We start from the raw sequence: 22,323 nt of genomic DNA on the forward strand, positions 1-22,323 counted from the left end.
TCTCTACAAATCTCCGGATTCAATATCGCGTTCAATAATTTTAGAGCCTCGTGCCCCAAACACCAGGCCTTGTTTTCACATAGCCTGCTATTACACACTACCTATCGGTCATCACTAACAGTCCCCATTAACAGCTATTCACCTTCCCAGCTAAATCGTTATCAACTCCTTTATCTATCCAACTGCTCTTCTCTCTCTTTGGGTTCTTTCCTTTATTATTTACTCCTTACCACATCCCCTCCCTATTTTCTGCATATAAACTGACGTTTTCCCAGCTACCGTCAGTTCAGAGGGACACCAGACCCGAAACGTTAACTCTGATTTTTATTTCTTCACCGATGCTGCCAGATCTGCTGAGCTTTTCCAGCAACTTCTGTTTTTGTTCTTAGTTTACAGCATCCACAGTTGTTTCACTTTTGTATTATGTGGGTCTCTTTGAGATTGGCATGTTGTGATGACCGAGGGGCCTGTGTTGGCCCTTCACCTTTTTACAATTTCTATGAAATGACTTAGATGAAGGAAGCAACGGCACAGTTGTTCAATTTGCAGATGATACAAAGATAGGAAAATATGTTGTGAAGATGGCATAACAAGGGTGCAGGCTGATGTAGGTCAGTTGCATGAATGGGCAGAAATCTGGTAGATGAAGTATAATGTGGGAAAATGTGATGTTGTTTGCTTTTGACAGTAAGAATGAAAAAGCAGAGTATTATTGAAGTGAAAACCAACTGCAAAGCTCTGAGGCGCAGAGTGATGAAGGCTTTCGGTGCACAAATTACAAAGTATCGGTTTGCAACTGCAGCATGTGATCGGGAAGTTTAATGGGATGCTATCTTTTATTGTGAGACGAATTCAATTTAAAAGTAAGGATGTTATCCCTCTGTTATGCGGGACATTGGTGAGAACTCATCAATGAGTACCATCTATAGTTTGGCCTTTTTAAGGAACAACGTAAATGTGTTGGAGGTGGTTCAGAGGAGCTTTGCTAGATTTATACCTGGAATGAGCAGTTGCCTTGTAAAGGAAAGATAGGATTGTTTGGGCCTGTTTTCCCTGGAGGTTGGGAGAATGAGAAATGATTGATATGAGTGTATTAGACCCTTGAAAAGGAAAGGATGTTTCTTCGTGTAGGAATTTGCAGAGCTGGGGGCACTGATTTTAAACTTAGACATTGCCCTTTCAGGACAGAAATTGAGGGCAGTTTTGTTTCTCTGTCTCTTTTGAAGTTTGTGCCGCGGGAAATGGGATCACCGAATAGTTTTAAGGTGGAGCTGGAGACATTCTTTTCAGGCAGGGGAGCCAAAGGTTATAGGAAGTGAAAGGGAAGATGGAATTCAAATGCCAAACAGGTCAGCCACAACTTTATTGAATAGTGGCACAGGCTTGAAAGACAATTAGTCTACTTCTGCTTCTCGTTCGTATTTTCATGTGTCCTTTGGATTGCAATAAATTGACTGGAATTTTTATTTCTGGTCACTCAATTTTAATGGGTTTAGTTTTTGTGTATTTATACATTGAGTAAAGGAAGCATTGGCTCTGCAATGCTGCCCAAGCAGTTCAATATCCACTACATTCTCTGTCCAACCACCATGAATTAGGCTTACATGTACAGAGCTTCCAAGTATTCTAAAAAATTACTCCATCAGGGGAGTCGAGCCCTTTAATATTGGATCAAAACCTTGGATTAGATTTGACTTCCTCTACCATTCCCCTAGAGCTCTTATCAAACCCACAAATGAAGTCATGGCCTCAATCTTCCAGTCAGTATCACACTGCATGCATGATGTTCCCCAGGGAACCTAACCCTTTTCAGCCAAGGATTCCACTCCCCACTGAAGTATCGAAGGGTCACTGCTGATATTTCCCAAGGGAACTCATGTGGGCATGAAGAAACCAGTGAAGATTGGACATCCTCCCTTTAATGGGGTAAGTTATTGAAGGTCCAAGTATTCATTGACAGTTGGATGAATGAGTGGGTAGGCCAATAATTGGGGGTGGGCTCTGGGGTGGGGTGGGGTGGGCGCCTGTGGGCAGGTTGTGGTCAGAGAGGACTGAGGGCTCTCCTGTTGTCGGTTGTGATGCCCAAGTAAATTATGTTGGCTATTCCCTAGATTAGACCAGATATTAACCAGCATAAGCCTTCTTGAGAAGTATCCAGCTAAGTCTTTTGTAATAAATAAAATCTCTGACACTGAGCTGTTGCCCGAACAGGAGTACAGTACTCAAACCTTTTACCCAGACATTTGCCTCTTGTGTGACAGACAAAAGACAGGGAACAGACTCAGACTTTAATTAAACACGCACATCTTTATTTAACTCCTTAAGTAACAATACTTATATAAAATATATACCCATTGCAGTATTAACTTCTTATTTCTTCCAACATAACTTCAGCTTTAACTCAGTTTAACTTTACTTTAGAATTAATGGGAACTGCAGATGCTGGTGAATCCGAGATAACAAAGTGTGGAGCTGGATGAACACAGCAGGCCAAGCAGCATCTTAGGAGCACAAAAGCTGATGTAGGGCCTAGACCGTTCAGCAGAAAAGCTTTTCTGATGAAGGGTCTAGGCCTGAAACGTCAGCTTTTGTGCTCCTAAGATGCTGCTTGGCCTGCTGTGTTCATCCAGCTCCACACTTTGTTAACTTTACTTTAGCTTAATTTACTTAACCAAAATTTCACCCTAACTCTTATGTTAACTCTACAAGTCTGGCTTGCATCAAACAAACACTGATTTGAATGAAGTGACCAACTTTGTTCTCCTTGTGAATCTCACCCCATGGCTCGTTGTTTTCTCTGTAAGTAACATCAGAACACACACTTCTAGGTCAGAGTTTAAAGAAGCTTCATCAAAATTCCCAACATGCTTAATTGTAGCTCTTAAAGAGACTAGTAGCCATTTTTGCTGCTGGCCACATTACCACAACACTCAGTGTCAGAGATATCCACAGTGAATCATGGGCAGTTCAGCCAATTTGAAAGTTAAATCTCCCACACAATTGCCACACAGATGAACATGCCAGAATATCTACCAGGTTCAGTCACAGTTCTCCCCGCTTAAATTCCACCTCTGAGGATTTGGGCCCATACATGAGTGTGACAAAAGGAAACTCTCTCTTTTCCTTTTCAACCAATCAGTGGATGGTCACCATACCATCATTTTCCACAGTGACCCATGGTCAACCAATTCTCCGGGAGAACACTTGCTTCATTGCACAGTCAGATCCAAGTCTCATGTACAGTAATGTCACTTTGTCTGTTGTTTGTTCATCTACGGTCAACCCTGGTATTATATCTGAATTACAGTGCTGGCTGTTATATCTATGTTCCAACACCCAGGTCTACCTTACCTCCACTTCTCTCAGTCTCTCAGCTGTCTTTAAAGTGTTCGACTGATTTTTCAAGACTCAACCCTTGAATGAACAGAAATTTTCTCCAATTAAACATTGGAAACACCCAAGCCATTGTCCCACTCCAAATCCCATCCTCTGGCCACTGATTGTATTCTCTTCCCTATGGCTGAAAAAGACTGTTCCTAACCTCAGTGCTCATACTTAAGGCAAGGTGAACTTTGAGCCATGTGTTCTTACAAAGCCAACCTACTTCCACCTCCATGACATTGCCTGCCTCAACTCTGCTGCTAAAACACTCATCCCATGCTTTTGTGAACTCTGGACTCAGTGTTCGAAAGCACTCCATTCAGCCTCCTTAATTCCACTGTATATAAATTCCAGGTCAACCAAACCTGCTGCCCTCAATGTCTGAACTTGTAACTAGTCCCATTCACCTATCAATCCTAAACTCATGGATCTACATTAGCACCCATTCAAGAACTTTAAAGTTCTTATCTGTGCTCTTTATAACCATACCCCTTTCTAGATGTGTAAACTCCTCAAGAATAAGACTCCAGATATCAGTATTCCTCATTCTGGCACCCTGACCATGACCTGATTTTAAACACTTCACCATTATTGGTGTATCTTTTGTTTCTGAGGCTCCTAACCTCTCAAATTCCCTGCCTAAACTTTTTCAACTTTCCATGCTCCTTTTTGATTCACCTTCAGTCAGATCTCTGTGACCAAGCACTAGACTATCATCTCAAATAGGACCTTGAGTGGCTCAGTGTCAAATTTTGCTTTATAATCCTCAATAAAACACTCCTAGGCATTTCACATATAGATCATGGATCATAGAATCCCTACAGTATGGAAACAGGCCCTTTGGCCCAACAAGTCCACACTGACCCTCAGAGCATCCCACCCAGACCCATCCCCCATAACGCACCTAAACTACACATTTCTGAACACAATGGACAATCTACCACCTTAACCTGCACAGCTTTGGACTGTGGGAGGAAACCAGAGCACCTGGAGGAAACCCAGGCAGACATAGGGAGAACGTGTAAACTCCATATAGACAATCACCCAAGGGTGGAATCGAGCCTGGGCCCCTGGTGCAGTGAGACAGCAGTGTTAACCACTGTCAAAGATGCTACTAAAATATACTTTGTCATTGTTGAAGAAGGGAAAAACATACATGGTGAGGAAAATTTTAAAACTTTTAAAAATATCTCTGAAAACAGGGACATTTCGGTGAAGCTTTTTAGTCCTATCCTCTTCAGGACAATTTGCAAGAATATCAATAAAGGGGAAGCCAACATTTATACTGAATGAGAAGAATATTGATTGGTTGTAACTGGTTCTGAAAGGTAGAGGCATTGTTGTGAAGAATGCAGCAGTTGATGATGGTTAACAGTTAACTGCAAAATAAAACCAAGATGGTGGATTCCGGAAATCTAGAATCAAAACAGAAAGCACTGGAGAAAGCCAGCAGGTCAGGAAATATCTGTGGAGATAGTTTTGAGACCAGTGATCCTCCATCATCTAAGGAAAAGACTTATCCGACTCAAAATGTTAATTGTGTTTCTCTCTCCATAGATGCTGTCAGTCCTGCTGAATATCTCCAATATTTTCTGATTCACTCCACATAGCTGCCACTTTGTATCGATTTTAAACTAGACAGCTTGATTCGAATTGTTCAGAGCATTGCCCTGAAAAATGGTCCACTAAATGGTTGTCTCATAAGTTGGTCTTCCCTTTTATTGCTATTCTTGTGAATTGTCCTGATGGGTACATGACAGAAAGGTTTGACAAAATGTGTCTTTTTTTCCCACAACATTTGCAGTTCTTCTGCAGTACTTTATGAAGTCCTGAAGCTTGTGAAACAATTGTATAACTTTCTTGGCTTTATTTAAAGCACATTTTCATATCTGTTTCTGATCTATTTTCAGTACAGACAGGTAGTTCCTGATGACTGGTACGACTTGTACCTCTTAGTGAACTAGGAGGTCACTTGCAAACGCTGCTTCAGGATAAAGGTTCAGAAAGAAGCCAAGAGAGATGGGCAAAGTTTACATTGTTACCTTCACATTGTGGGGAGAATTGCAGCTGGGAAATTGGCCAGCGATTGTATTGAATCATAACCCTGTGAATGCAGGTGCTGACTAAAGAAGGGTTGAGCTTTACTCAATGAATGAAAAAGGTTACGATATCTTCCTTGGCATGTCATAAAAAGTGAGTGTCACCATACCCAGGAAATATGGCACCCAGAAACAACTTTGACTTTGACCATTAGGCAAGGGAAGCTTTTTGAAGGCCCACAGCTCTTGAAGAAACTCTTTTTTTTGTTCTCTATGGAGTCTTTTGTTTCAGGCGTCATTTTGGTTTTTAATTAAACTTCACAGCAGTTGCCACTCATTTATTTTTATCCCCCCTCCCCCAGCTTCTTCACTGGCACCAAAGCATTTTCCGATGGGTTATCCTCTGCAGAAAGGTTGGTGGTGGGGACTATCTCCAGAGGATACCAAGTTACTGAGTCTGCCTGAGAGACACACTTAGTGCAATCAGGATAACAGTCCTGGTATTTTGTATACACCCATTAAGGTGTCACTATTTTTCTGCAGGCCTTGGCTACCAACTTTAGAACAGTATTACTATTTGCCTGTGACCACCATACACACAGGGAGGCAATTGGCTCTGGGGAGAGAACACGTCATTAGTTTTGACTTATACTGACAAAAACTCATGAAACAGCTGAAATAATTTATTGTGAGTTGAATGCACCTAGCCCTACCAAGAATCTAACTGCCTCTGCCTCAAATTATTCAAAGATTCTGCTTCCACCACTTTTTCATCTTCTGATATGAGACACGTTAGCATCTGTGAAGACAATGTAAGATGAACTTCAGGATTTGAATTCGATTTATTAGAATTCAGTTATTGCCACATGTACTCAAGTATAGGAGTACACTGAAAATTTTGCAACATTGCTCCTCATGGTGCCATCTTAGGAACAATGTACCTAGCTACAAGTCTTAGATTTCAATTGAGAAATAATGATAAAAATGTTACAGTGAATAAAATGTTACAGTGATTCATAGTATAAGTTAGAAAATAAGAAATAAAGTTAAAAGGATAAGCATTGACCTCTTCAAACCATTAATTTATACAACACTATTGCCTCCCTACATGTTTAGTACTATGTTTTATTTGAACATTCTCCAGTGATCCTGTTTTGGAATGCTTTTGGATCCAAAACAATGGGCTAAACATGAACAAAGGTAATTACATAGGAATGATGGCAAATTTGGCTGGAATGGACTGGAAATGAATAAACAATGGTTGATGTTCAAAAAAAATGGCGACTCAGCAAAGATATATGCTTGTGAGGAAGCAGAATTCAGATAAGCCAACCATTGTTGACCACTTAAGGATAGCGTCAATTTGAAAGGGGAAATCATACAATGCAGCAAAGAATAGTACCAGAAATCAGAAAATTGGGAGCATTTTAAAAGTGAACAAAAGATGACAAAAAAGGGAGAAAATAAACTATGAGGGCAAAAGAGAAAGCAGTATAAAAACCGACAGTAAGAGTTTCTTTAAATGTGTAAAATGGAAGAGAGATATAACAATGAATGTAGGTTCCTTAAAGAATGAGGTTAGGCAAATAACAATGGAGAGCCAGGAAATGACAGAGGAATTAAACAAATAAATCAATCTTCACAATAGAGAACACTAATAGCAATGCAAAAATACTAAATAATAAAGGATGAGAAGGTGTGCAGGAAATAAACGCAAGAGCTATCAGTAGAGGAAAAGTACAGGTGATATTAATGGGTTTCAAGGCCAATAAACCCCCTGGACCTGATGCGTTGTATCCTAGGATTTTAAAGGAAATTGCTACAGAGATAATGGATGCACTGGTAGGAATTTTCCAAAAGTCCTTTGATACCGAAAAAGTCTCAGAGGATTGAAACATTTCCAATGCAGCATTCTTGTTCAAAAAGGGAGGGAGAAGAAAACAAAACCCAGTAACTGTAGGCCAGTAAGCTTAATATCTGTCATTAGGAAAATGCTAGAGTGTCTTCTAAAAGATGTAACAACAAAGCATTTAGAAGCACATTATATTTACCAAGCAGAGTCAACAAGGTTTCATGAGGAGGGCATTATGCCTGACACGTTAATTACAGCTCTGTGATGAAGTAGCCAGCAGAAGAGACAAAGGGGAACCAGTAGATGTGATGTATTTATTTTTCAAAAAGGCTTTCAGTAAGGTACCACACATGAAGCTTCTCAATATTCCATTGTGTTGATGTTAGTATATAGCATGGATCAACAATTGGCTCATGAACAAAATATAGAGGGTCAGGATAAAGGGAACATTTTTCAAGACGTCAAGTCCATACTGCTTTGGGGACTCCTCATCTCCTCTTCAAAACTTACCTTTGCATCATCAGCAAAATTGGTAACCATGCCTTCAGTCGGTTCACCCCTGACTACAGACACCCGTGTGTGTATTGATGTATCACCAGCTGTTTTATGTCGGTTAGGAATTTATATAACCGGTAAAGTCCATTGACTATCAATGTGGAAGGAGGCAGAAATAGTATCAGTTTCACACCAGAAGTAGAGTTCTATAAGTTCGAAAGAAATTCTTTGACATTTTTTTCTTCATTCATTCATAAGGATGTGGGGCATTGCTGGCTAGGCCAACATTTATTGCCCATCCGTAATTACCCAGAAGGTAGTTCAGAGTCAAACACATTGCTGTGGGTCTGTAGTCACATGTAGGCCAGACCAAGCAAGGATGACAGTTTCCTCCCCTAAAGGGCCTTAGTGGAACCAGATGTTTTTCTTTCCTGACAACCAGCAATGGATTCATGGTCATCATTAGATTCTTAATTTCAGACATTTCTGAATTCAAAATCCACCATCTGCTCTGGTTGAAACCCAGATCCCCAGAATATTAGAGATAACAAATTGTGAAGCTGGATGAACACAGCAGGCCAAGCAGCATCCTGCTGTGTTCATCCAGCTTCACACTTTGTTATCTTGGATTCTCCAGCATCTGCAGATCCCATTATTCCCAGAATATTACCTGGGTCTCTGGATTAACAGTCCAGCATAATACCACTGGGCCATTACTTCCCCTTAAGGAGGGTGCCAAATAAGTGGCTGTAATTTAAGTGAGTGGGATGCATCATTTCAGATCATTCAAGCAAATTCTTTTCTGTACATGAAATAGCCTTCAAAAAATCATTTTGCTGCAGGCTTGGCCGATAAGTGAGCACTTAGAGAAGGAAAAGGATAGATGTAGCGGTATTTTCGGGCTTGAATTGGGTGAGGCCAGTGAGAGGAGAAAGTTATTATGGGAGCACCATCAGGTAAGAGTGCAGTAGTTCAAGGACAAAGTTGAACGACATCCTCTCTTAACAGCCAGAAATAAACCACAAAGATAGCCCACATTACAAAAACCACAAGTTCTGCAGAATAACTCCATCCAGTAAGTCTGCGTGCCCCACTCTTCCAGCCTACTGTCATATTTTGCCTTTAATGTACCGAGCCTAAGCTTTAATTCCTGAATTTCCTGCAGTTTTCTAATGAATAAGCTTGTGGAGCAGCACCTTCTGTCTTGACTTGGGAGTTCTCTGGGTCGAAGGAATAGGCCCCTCAGTGCTTCCAGGTTACTTTGCCGTTTAAGGCAGTAGTAGTTGATTGGATTGTGTCCTTGTCTCTAATCTCCTGCCATAATTCTGTGACATCCCTATAGTTCCTGACACTGTTTATATTGTCACGCTCTACTGTATCTGAGAACCCAGCCGTCTGAGGTAGAACATTCCAAAGAATCGGAGAGCATTGACAGAAAAATTCCACCCTGTCTCCATGTGAAATGGACGTTCCCTTACTTTTAAACTGTGTCCCCAGTTTGAAATTCCAAGTGAGTACTTACTCTGTCAAGCCCCCTCAGGAATTTATATATTTACATAAGGTCACCTCTTAATCTCCTAAACCTCAATGAGTATAGGTTAACATTTCTCAACCTTTCACCTTAAGATAATCTTCATCCCAGAAATTAATGAACCTTCTCTGAATTCAGTTGGGATTTGAATACACACTCTCTGGCTGCTGTGATGGGGGTATATTTCATAAATGGGACTCTAGGGAGAGTGCTAGAGAATTCTTACAGCACATGGACACAGATTAATTGTAAGTTTCAAAAAGTTATATAAATGAATGTATTATATGTAACTGTAATACTGAGTTTCTAATTAGAATTGATTTATTGCAGTCACGAGTACCTAAGTACAGTGAAAAGCTTTGTTTGTGAGCAGTACAGGCAGATCATAGCAAACAAAAACGTACAGATCATTGACAGTAAGGCATGCAGGTTATTCTGCACAGGAGATACACAAAGCAAGGCGATGTTATTGGGAAAACATCCCATTGATTTCTATACTCTCTATGATTTAATGCTCTTTATCTGCTTGCACAGAGGTTATGCAGACACTGCCTTAAAACTTCCTGCCTGACTAGAATTAGCTATAAAGTTTGTAAGTCTTTATCTTCCTGCACAGAGATATTGGAAACTGTCTCAAATAATATTAGGTGGGAAGCGTTTGTAAAGGTGTGAGACTTCTAAGATCCTGTACAGAATGTAACTTTTGTTTCTGCTAAAGGGGCCAGGGCTCTGACTTTTGATCAAGCCAGACACTTTGGCGGCTTGAAATTACATTCTGTCACTTCGGCAACTTGAAATCGCCTCCTGCCGTTAGCAGCCACTTCGCAAATGATCAATACTGTATTCTGCTCTCTTTATGTTTTCGATGTAGTAATTGTTTGTGTATCGTGTCATTGTCCGATGTGGTGATCATCTCATGTATCATGCCATTGTGAGATACAACATTGCTTTATGTGTTATGCACTCGATAAGGTATGAAAAGCAGGGACTGTCCGCTGCTCAGGGACAATCGTTTATGAGACTCTGCAGTCGGTGCTGGGTTGGGTGCAGTGATCCTCCACAGCTTGTGCTTGCTTTGTAATAAAGGATTTGTGTTTTTCTAAACGGTTCAGTGTCTTGTTATTGCATCAAGTCTGTGAGGGTCTCCGAAAACGAATCTAACAGCAAGATCTACATTACTTGAAGTTAGACAGTCCATTCTTTAGTCCGATAACTGCAGGGAAGAAGCTGTTCTTGAACCTGTAGGTACATGTGTTCAAGCTTCTGTGTCTTCTGCCTGATGGAAGAGTTTGTAGGAGAGCATGAGCCTTTAATTAAACAAGCATTCTAATTTTCTTTATTTTTCATCTTTAGGTATCATTTTGATTTTAACTAACTGCAATGGTATTGTAGTAACTTCCCTTCACTGATAAATGTTCATGTTTTCCTTCACCTTCGGGTAAATCATCATTTCCTGATGCAGGCATGCCACCTATTGATGACTGTCAGAACTGATCAAAGCTGTTTTCTAATGCTGTTTCAGAGATAGTAGGAATTGCAGATGCTGGAGAATCTGAGATGACAACGTGCAGAGCTGGATGAACACAGCAGGCCAAGCAGCATCAGAGGAGCACAAAAGCTGACGTTTAGGGCCTAGACCCTTCTTCAGAAATGGGGGAGGGGGCGGAGGTTCTGAAATAAATGGGAAGAGAGGGGGAGGCGGATAGAAGATGGATAGAGGAGAAGATAGGTGGAGAGGAGGCAGACAGGTCTGGGGGGGGGGATGGAGCCAGCAAAGGTGAGTGTAGGTGGGGGGATAAGGAGGAGATAGGTCAGTCCAGGGAGGACGGACAGGTCAAGGGGGCGGGATGAGGTTAGTAGGCAGGAAATGGGGGTGGGGTTTGAGGTGGAAGGAGGGGATAGGTGAAAGAGCAGATTAGGGAGGTGGGTATGAGCTGGGCTGGTTTTGGGATGCAGTGAGGGGAGGGGAGATTTTGAAGCTTGTGAAGTCCACATTGATACCATTGGGCTGCAGGGTTCCCAAGCGGAATATGAGTTGCTGTTCCTGCAACCTTCAGGTAGCATCATTGTGGCACTGCAGGAGGTCCATGGTGGACAAGTCGCCTGTGGAGTGGGAGTGGGAGCGGGAGGGGGAGTTGAACTGGTTTGCAGCTGTTTAGTGTGAACTGAGTGTAGGTGCTCTGCAGAGCTGTTCCCAAACCTCCGCTTAGTTTCCCCAATGTAGACGAGGCCTCAACAGGAACAGCGGATGCAGTATACCACTTTGGCAGATGTGGAGGTGAACACCTGCTTGACGTAGAAAGTCTTCTTGGGGCCTGGGATGGGTGTGAGGGAGGAGGTGTAGAGGCAGGTGTAGTGCTTCCTGCAGTTGCAGGGGAAGGTGCCGGGTGTGGTGGGGTTGGTGGAAAGTGTGGAGCGGACAAGGCAGTTACGGAGAGAGTGGTCTCTACGGAAAGCAGACAAGGGTGGGGATGGAAAAATGTCTTTGGTGGTGGGGTCAGATTGTAGATGGCAAAAGTGTCGGAGGATGATGCATTCGATCTGGAGGTTGGTGGGGTGGTACGTGAGGACAAGGGGGATTCTGTTTTTGTTGTTAATGCGGGGAGGGGGTGTGAGGAATGAGTTGCAGGAAATGCGGGAGACACGGTTGAGGGCGTTCTCGACCACTGAGGGGGGGAAGTTACAGTCCTTGAAAAAAGAGGACATCTGAGATTTACAGGAGTGGAATGCTTCATCCTGGGAGCAGATGCAGGGGAGGCAAAGGAATTGGGAATAGTGGATGGCATTTTTGCAGGAAGATGGGCGCCAGAAGGTGTATTCTAGGTAGCTGTGGGAGTCGGTGGGCTTTAAATGGATATCGGTTTCTTGGTGGTTGCCTGAGACGGAGACAGAGAGGTCCAGGAAGGAGAGAGAGGTATCAGAGATGGTCCAGGTGAACTTAAGGTTGGGGTGTAAGGTGTTGGTAAAGATAGACCCTGGATTGGCCTGTACAACATTCTGTCAAGTAAAAACCGAAAGAACTGCGGATGCTGTAAATCAGGAACAAAAACAAAGTTGCTGGAAAAGCTCAGCAGGTTTGGCAGCATCAGTGAAGGGTAAAAACAGAGTTACGTTTCGGGTTCAGTGACCCTTCTTCAGTTCTGTTACCAGAACCCGAAACGTAACTCTGTTTTTACCCTTCACTGATGCTGCCAAACCAGCTGAGCTTTTCCAGCAACTTTGATTCTGACAAGTAATTCAGTTTGAGGACAATAAATGCTGGGCTTGCTGAGTTTAAAAGATCTGGGGGGGCGCAGGGGGATGGGTACAGAGTGAGGGTGAGGGTGAAGGTGAGGAGGAGGAGCATGAGGGTGATAATATAAGTTTCTTACAGAACTAAACAAGGTAAATGCAGGAAGAATGTTCCTCAATGACTGGGAAGTCCAGAGCCAGAGATCACAGCCTAAGGAAATGGGACAGGCAGTGTAGCATTGAGGTGAGGAGAAATATCTACTCCGAGACTGTGGTGAGCCTGTGGAATTCTCTGCCAGAGGAAGCAGTTGAGGCCAAAACATTAAACATTTAAGAGCAGTTAGATATAGTTCTTAGGACTAAAGGAACAACAGGGTATGGGGAGAAAGCGAGTACAGGGGACTGAGTTATATGATTAGCCGTGATCATATTGAATAGCAGAGTAGGCTTGAAGGGCTGAATGGCTTACTCCTCCTCCTATTTTCAATGTTTTCTCTGCATCTATAACAGTAATGCCCACATCCCGTGAATTAACTAAAACAAACAAGCTCAATAAATGGGAAGCCCAATGGTGTTTAATTTGCTTGTAAGTGGGTGAGTTGTCACCAGGCTTGAGGGCAGGATGGCTTCCAGTGGTAGTCAAAACTACAGATGCTGGAGAATCTGAGATAAAAAGGCGTGGAGCTGGATGAACACAGCAGGCTCCATCCCCGCCTCTTTGACCTATCTGTCTCCTCTCCACCTATCTTCTCCTCTAACCATCTTCTATTCACCTCCCCCTCTCTCCCTGTTTATTTCAGAACCCTCTTCCCCTCCCCCATTTCTGATGAAGGGTCTGGGCCCGAAACGTCAGCTTTTGTGCTCCTGAGATGCTGCTTGGCCTGCTGTGTTCATCCAGCTCTACACCTTGTTACCTCAGATTCTCCAGCATCCGCAGTTCCTACTATCTATGCTGGATAATGTTTGCTTTTAAACTTCTGTCGTCTTTGGTGTTGATTATGGATCATTCATAATGAAAAGGCCAAAACAGCCAAGTTGAATCTTCATGTCAAGAATTTCTTGTTGAACACCAGGGTTGCTGTATTCATACCAGACAACACGCAAGTAGGAAGGCGTTCAATGCTGCACAGGTCCACACATATCATCAATTAAACACAAATGTGAAATTCAAAATGAGTGAATAACCTATCTCTGCATGTTAGCTTGGAGTCAATTCTGAGCAAGTACACAAGCTGTATTCCAGAGTCAGCCCTAACCAGATGTTCCTCTGCAAATCCTCCAGTAATTTTTCCCTGTTAATGTTTGAAGAGAGGTAGGGAAAGGCCAATTAGTGCAACCACTTTGCCTTGTAATTTAATTTTCGAGGTGCATTCATGTGTGAAGTCAAGTCAATTATTCTCTTGTCACCATCTGGCAGCTCTGCAAATGAGGAAGTTTAAGGTTGATTGAGAACGTGAATATTTCCACCAGAGACTTTTCTTCCGGAAACCTGTACGTATTAATTGTGACCATTAGTAGCGTAATGATAACAGATATTCCACAAAATCATTACTGAGTGCTTCCAGAGATTCTCTGAGAAGTAGACTTTATCCTCTCAATACAAAAGCTGTCGGCCAAATAAGGAGAGGCCTTGGACTCGATGAGGCTGCATCGGGACTCTGAGAAAGTGGAGCATATGTCTCGTACCTGAATGAGGAGTTTAAAATGGCAATTGCCGAGACTGCTGTGCACTGACACCACCAGGACCAGTTGGCCAGAACTGCTGTTTGACCTCCACTCACTATGTATCTTACCCTGCGTTAACCATGAGCTTTAGTGAACTGGCCTAAAGCCGATTATGCAGCGTAACCCAAAGTAAATCAGCTGGAAACTCAAAGCACAAGGGCAACAACAGAACCCCAGAAATGTTCAAATCCCCTCCTTCTAGTGTTCACCTCCTCCCAACCCACTAGACAATTTTCCAAATCACAAGCACCCAATGTCCAGATTTCCTGCCTCCTGTCCCACCTGGCATTTTTCCTGAAGGCAATGGAGATAAGGATGGGGGAACCTGGGGAGATAAAGGGGATGAACATTGTTGGGGGAAGGAGGTGAGGAGTGAGGGGGAGAAGGGCAAATATTGCCAGCGGTGACCATTGTTGAAAGGGTATAAGCGGTAAGGTGGTGAACATTTTCAGGGGGTTTGGGATAAATGCTGTTAGAGGATATTAAGCAGTGTTTAGGGCTGAGAAGGCTATGTTAAACAGTGACAGATTTAAGGGCATCTCTTCACTGACGCCTAGGTTTGGGTTCTGCCGGGGCCACTCAGCTCCTGGCCTCATTACAGCCTTGGTTCAAACATGGACAAAAGAGCTGAATTCCAGAGGTAAGGTGAGGCAGTGACAGTCCTTGACACCAAGGCTGCATTTGACTGAGTGTGGCATCAAAGAGCCCAAGTAACTCTGAAATCATTAGGAATTGGGGGAATCCTCTTTGCATGTTGGAGTCATAGCTGGCGCATAGGACACTGGTGGTCAGTCATCTCAGGTCCAGGAAATTGTTGCAAGAGTCCTTCAGCTTAGTGTCCTAGGCCCAACCATCTTCAGCTGTTTCATAAGTGACCTTCACTCGATCATAACATCAGAAGTGGGGATGTTCACTGATGATAGCACCATGTTTAGCATCATTCACAACTCCTCATATACTGAAGCAGGTCATGATACAAATGGACAATATCCAGAGCTGGACTGAAAATTGGCAAGTAATGTTCATGCCACACAACTGCCATCTTTCCAATAACTGGCAGTCTGACTGTCTTCTCTCGACAAGTGATAGCATTACAATCATTGATTACTCCAACAGCAACATCCTGGGAGTTGCCTTTGAACAGAAACTGAACTGGACTAGCCTTATAAATACAGCGACTGTAGGAACACTCAAGAAACTTGACATCAGTCAGAACAAAGCAGCCCATTTAATTGGCACCACATCAATGAGGTTCCACCTCCTCCACCACCGCATCTCAGTAAGAACAGTGTGTGCTATCTACAAGATGCACGACAGAATTCATCCAAGATTCCAAAAGCTCAGTCTCTTCCGTCTAGAGCGACAAGGACAGCAGGTAGATGGCAGCACCACCAGCTGCGAGCTCTCCTCCAAGCCACTCACCATCCCGATTTGGAAATATATCACTGTTCCCTTCACTGTCACTGGTTCAAAATCCCAGAATTCCCTCCCTCAGGTCATTGCGGGCTTACCCACAGCAGTGGTTCAAAAAAAGCAGCTCATGATCAACTTCTCAAGGAATGCGTAATAAACGCTGACCCTGTTCGTGATGCCCACAAGTGAGTGAATAAATTTTTAAAAGGTTCAGGATAATGAATTGGCTGTGGCTGTTTTGGACAGAAATACAATCCGTATCACTTGATCTGGCTTTGTAGTGTAATGTCTACTGTGCAGTACTGACTGGGGGCTGGCATCTTAAGGCCAGTTTCGACATAACATAAACATAACATACCAAGCTAAACATACCAACCATTGCATTATTGTGATGGATGTCCCAGGCCACAAAAACCTAACAGTCATGGATGAAGAGATAATGGGAACTGCAGATGCTGGAGAATCCGAGATAACAAAGTGTGGAGCTGGATGATCACAGCAGGCCAAGCAGCAACTCGGGAGCACAAAAGCTGACATTTCGGGCCTCGACCCCTCATCAGAAAAGGAGGAGGGGGAGAGGGTTCTGAAATAAATAGGGAGACAGGGAGAGGTGGACCAAAGATGGATAGAGGAGAAGATAGATAGAGAGGAGAGTATAGGTGGGGAGGTAGGGAGGGGATAGGTCAGTGGGGAGAGGATGGACAGGTCAAGGGGGCGGGATGAGGTTAGTAGGTAGGAAATGGACGTGCAGCTTGAGGTGGGAGGAGGGAATAGGTGAGAGGAAAAATAGGTTAGGGAGTTGGGCAAGAGCTGGGCTGGTTTTGGGATGCAGTGGGGGGAGGGAAGATTTTGAAGCTGGCGAAATCCACATTGATACCATTGGTCTGCAGGGTTCCCAAGCGGAATGTGAGTTGATGTAGCTGCAACCTTCTGGTGGCATCATTGTGGCACTGCAGGAGGCCCAGGATGGAGATGGGATGACCTGTCCGTCTTCCCTGGACTGACCTATCCCCTCCCTACCTCCCCACCTATACTCTCTCCACCTATCTTCTTTTCTCTCCATCTTCGGTCCACCTCCCCCTCTCTCCCTATTTATTCCAGAACCCTCACCCCATCCCCCTCTCTGATGAAGGGCCTAGGCCCGAAACATCAGCTTTTGTGCTCCTGAGATGCTGCTTGGCCTGCTGTGTTCATCCAGCCTCACATTTTATTATCCTGGAATTCTCCAGCATCTGCAGTTCCCATTATCTCCAGGATGGAGATGTCATCTCAGGAATGGGAGGGGGAGTTAAAATGGTTCGCGACTGGGAGGTGGAGTTGTTTATTGCGAACTGAGCGGAGGTGATCCGCAAAGCGGTCCCCAAGCCTCCGCTTGGTTTCCCCCAATATAGAGGAAGCCACAACGGGTACAGCAGATGCAGTATAGCACATTGGTGGATGTGCAGGTGAACATCTGCTTGATGTGGAAAGTCATCTTGGGGCCTGGGATAAGAGTGAGGGAGGAGGTGTGGGGGCAAGTGTAGCACTTCCTGCGGGTGCAGGGGAAAGTGCCGGGTGCGGTGGGGTTGGAGGGGAGTGTGGAGCGGACAAGGGAGTCCTGGAGAGAGTGGTCTCTCCGGAAGGCAGACAAGGGTCGGGTTGGAAAAATGTCTTTAGTGGTGGGGTCGGGTAGTAGATGGCAGAACGCCGGAGGATGATGTGTTGTATCCGGAGGTTGGTGGGGTGGTATGTGAGGACGAGCGGGATTCTCTTTTGGCGGTTATTGCGGGGGCGGGGTGTGAGGGATAAGTTGTGGGTAATGCGGGAGACACGGTCAAGGGCGTTCTCGACCACTGTGGGGGGGAGGTTGGGGTCCTTGAAGAACGAGGAGATCTGGGATGTATGGGAGTGGAATGCTTCATCCTGGGAGCAGATGCGGCGGAGGCGAAGGAATTGGGAATAGGGGATGGAATTTTTGCAGGAGGGTGGGTGGGAGGAGGTGTATTCTAGGTAGCTGTGGGAGTCGGTGGGCTTGAAATGGACATCGGTTTCAAGGTGGTTGCCTGAGATGGAGACTGAGAGGTCCAGGAAGGTGAGGGATGGTCCAGGTGAACTTGAGGTTGGGCTGGAAGGTGTTGGTGAAGTGGATCAACTGTTCAAGCTCCTCTGGGGAGCATGAGGCGGCGCCGATACAGTCATTATGTTAACAGAGGAAGAGGTGGGGTTTGGGGCCTGTGTAGGTTCGGAAGAAGGACAGTTCCACATAACCTACAAAGAGGCAGGCATAGCTTGGGCCCATGCGGGTACCCATGGCCACCCCCTTTGCCTGTAGGAAGTGGGAGGAATCATAGGATGCCAGTACTGTGGAGGACATCACACAAAGGAGAAGATATTTGCAGTATGGGGAAATAAGTTTTATGACTGAGAAAAACTGAATCATTTTGCAAACTGAGATAATAAGGTGTTTAAGCCCACTGACTCCCACAGCTACCTAGAATACACCTCCTCCCACCCACCCTCCTGCAAACATTCCATCTCCTATTCCCAATTCCCCCGCCTCCGCCGCATCTGCTCCCACGATGAGGCATTCCACTCCCATACATCGCAGATCTCCTCATTCTTCAAGGACCGCAACTTTCCCCCCGCAGTGGTCGAGAACGCCCATGACCTCGTCTCCCGCATTCCCGCAACACATCCCTCACACCCCGCCCCTGCCACAACCGCCCCCAGAGGATCCCCCTCGTTCTCACACACCACCCCACCAACCTCCGGATACAACGTATCATCCTCCGACACTTCCGCCATCTCAATCCGACCCCACCACCCAAGCCATTTTTCCATCCCCACTCTTGTCTGCCTTCCAGAGTGATCACTCTCTCCGTGACTCCCTTGTCCACTACACACTCCCCTCCCACCCCACCACACCCGGCACCTTGTCCTGCAAACGCAGGAAGTGCTACACTTGCCCCCACATCTCCTCCCTCACCCCCCATCCCAGGCCTCAAGATGTCCTTCCATATCAAGCAGATGTTCACCTGCACATCTGCCAATGTGGTATATTGTATCCATTGCACCCGGTGTGGCTTCCTCTACATTGGGGAAACCAAGCGGAGGCTTGGAGACCGCCTTGCAGAACACCTCCGCTGGGTTCACAACAAATAACTGCACCTCCTAGTCGCAAACCATTTCAACTCCCCCTCCCATTCCTCAGACAACGTGTCCATCATGGGCCTTTTGCAGTGCCACAATGATGCCACCTGAAGGTTGCAGAAACATCAACTCATATTCCGCTTGGGAACCCTGCAGCCCAATGGAATCAATGTGGACTTCACAAGCTTCAAAATCTCCCCTTCCCCTGCTACATCCCAAAATCAGCCCAGCTCTTCCCCTCCCCCCACTGCATCACACAACCAGCCCAGCTCATCCTCCCCCCCCACTGCATCCCAAAACCAGCCCAGCCTGTCTCTGCTTCCCTAACCTGTTCTTCCTCTCACCCATCCCTTCCTCCCAACTCAAGCCTCACCTCCATTTCCTACCTACCACCTCATCCCGCCTCCTTGACCTGTGCGTCTTCCCCGGACTGACCTATCCCCTCCCTAACTCCCCACCTCTACTCTCTTCTCTACCTATCTTGTTTTCTCTCCATCTTTGGTCCGCCTCCCTCTCTCTCCCTATTTATTCCAGTTCCATCTCCTCATTCCCCTCTCTGATGAAGGGTCTAGGCCCAAAACGTCAGCTTTTGTGCTCCTGAGATGCTGCTTGGCCTGCTGTGTTCATCCAGCTCCACACTTTGTTATCTTGGATTCTCCAGCATCTGCAGTTCCTATTATCACTAATAAGGTGTAGAGCTGGATGAACACAGCAGGCCAAGCAGCATCAGAGGAGCAGGAAGGCTGACGTTTCGGCCGTAGACCCTTCTTCAGAAATGCAAACTATTTTGCCAACTATTTGTTGTGAATGGTGCATGAAATATATTATACATTTTGGATTTGGGTTTTAAATTAGCATCAGATGGATTTGTCTCAGTTGCATGAAATTTTTAAAGGTCAGGATATTGATTTTGAACAGTGGCCTTAATACATCAGTTCCAGGGAAGCATATCACTACAGTAGGGCGCCTGGGAGTACCTCTGTAGTATTAATACATATACTGTTTGTACTGTTGGGTTTATGACAGACAGAGTGATAACATTAAGGCAAAGTTTAGTTGTAACTTCAGAACAGAAGGTTCAAGATCTCAAATCAGAAGTGAACAGTGACTTCCCTTGCAGGTGTACCAAATGTTTCCATTTCAGTTCACGGGAGCCAGCCACCTTAGCAGAAGTAGTTTCTCATCTTTAGAACGTCCAAGTCAGAGGAGTTTGGATCAAAGTCTTCAAGTTATTAGACTGAGAACATTTAAGCCATCAGAATTGTGAGACATTGAAGTTAGCTGACTTGGAAAGGAATTGTAATATTGTCTCCACAGTTCAAGATAAAAAAGGAGTGTGACAGTTAGGTAAACATTTAAAAGGCTAAGAATGACATTCTTCTCTGGGATTAATTCTCTGAAGTAGATGGTGTTAGGAAACAGGTTCAAGATTTATTTTGATGTTTCTGTTAAGTTCTTTATAATAGTCTTCTACAAAGTTTTGTTTATTTTTTCTTTTGTGTGATAAACTTGCTTTCCGCTGTTAAGGAACATCAGCAGCCTCATAACCACCAAGTTAACCAACAGTCACAAAGGTTAAGCATCAGCTGGAATCATAACAAAGTGTACAGTTAGAATGAAACACAACAAACAGGGATAAATGGCCACGGGACAGATATTAGTTTCAGATTCTGACAAGTTAGTTTATACCATATAACAGGCGCTGTCGTTTTAATGGGTGATAAATGCTTTGTTACTGTTGAAATGATGATTGCAGAAAGAGAATATTGGGTTAATAGTAAGCATCAGATGATCATTGATGCAACATACAACATAACCTTCACAGACCTGTACAAAATGACCCCAAACTGAAGTTCTCGAAATTAAGGTCAAGACTACATTATGGCAGCATGCTCACACTAAGAGTACACACTACAATGGCAAGAACAATATTCTGGAGTTCTAGATCATAGATGGTAAGCAAAAGCCACTCATCTCAACCAGGACAAGTCTAAAGCTTGGACTGGTAACTATAATGAAGAAACAGAATCCACAGAACACATCACAACATAGAAACAATAAACAATTCTCATTGATATGAAACAACATTGCATTGTGGAACGTGAGGTTTGGAATGAGTTAATTATGTTCTTTAAAAGACAGTCTTTTGATCGGAAGGATCCGCCTGTGTTTCAATGTAGGTATTGATTGGATCCGAATGTTACAATCGCAGTTATTTGCTCCATTTGACCAAATTCTCAACTCAAAAATTAACTTCTAACCTGAGAAACTGTGCTATGGACTTTAGTCTGTTCATTCTGGAAAACCCTTTGTTGCTGAAACAGTAAACAATGACTCATTAACATGTGAGATTTCTTTGACAAACTTGCCAAAAGATTACCTGACAAATGTAACAACGTTGTTATAATTCAAAAACAAAAGGCAGTGATTTAAACAGTTTGGAAATAACACTTGGTAATGCAAAGATATTTCACCTGATTCAAATAGACCATTGTGGAAACGCATCTTCAGGAATTAATCATCAAATCAGATAAAGTAATCAATTTACCCTGTGTGGTTTACTTCTCAATTGAAAAAAAAACTGAATCTTTCATTAAAAACTGGTTGCAAAATAAATCTCTTTTCCTGATTTTGTCATTCTTATTGCATTTCAATGATGAAAAGGGGTAACCTATGGAAAGCTATTCTTACGTGAATGCACATGTGCAATGGGCTTTAGGAATTGAGAGTTGCACTAATACTAAATGAATATACAGTCCAGTCCAATTAGAATCAAGATGTTCCTTGCTCCTAGTCGGTTATGATTTGACTGCTGTAAGCCAAATGCTATGCCTGATTATGCGAGCGAGTGTTCAGTCCTAATTAAAATATGAGGTCCCAGAGGTCAATGGCAGCCCAATGGCATTTATGAACCAATTCTTTCAAGGTAATTGTGTAAAACAGTCTAGAAATGGAAGTGTGTGTTCAGAAAAGACATTGAGCATAGAAGGCTATTGTAGAGAGCACGTTAAAACTATCCAGAAAGATATGAAAGGTGTCACACAAAGAAAGGGGCTGAAGCTCAGTGTCTGAAAAATTTTATTTAGAAGATCTTGCTGAAACATGCATCAATCCAAAAAATAAAGGATTCACAGTTATACATGCCTTTTTTGACCACAACAGTTAATGAAGTATTTTCTGAATTGACGTCACATTTGGAATGTAGGAAATATGGCATCTAATTTCTTTTGAGCGAAACCCATAAACAGCTATGTGATAATACTCATCTCATGTGTGTGTGTTTTTTTATTGTTTTGATTGAGGGAGAAATGATAGCCAGGATACAGTTTGATTTATGTAGTGTGCATAAATGCCACATATATTCCTGTAGAGGGCACAAGATACAATTCTAGTGAATGCCTGGAACTCATTGACACCCTCACTGGCTTCCATTCCCAAATGTCTATTGAATATTGGAAAGGTATTGGAATTTTCAGGATTCAGATTGATAGATTCTTGGGTGAGGATATTAATGGATATGGAAAAAT

Source organism: Stegostoma tigrinum, chromosome 25, assembly GCF_030684315.1.
Source record: "Stegostoma tigrinum isolate sSteTig4 chromosome 25, sSteTig4.hap1, whole genome shotgun sequence".
Taxonomy (NCBI): Eukaryota; Metazoa; Chordata; class Chondrichthyes; order Orectolobiformes; family Stegostomatidae; genus Stegostoma; species Stegostoma tigrinum.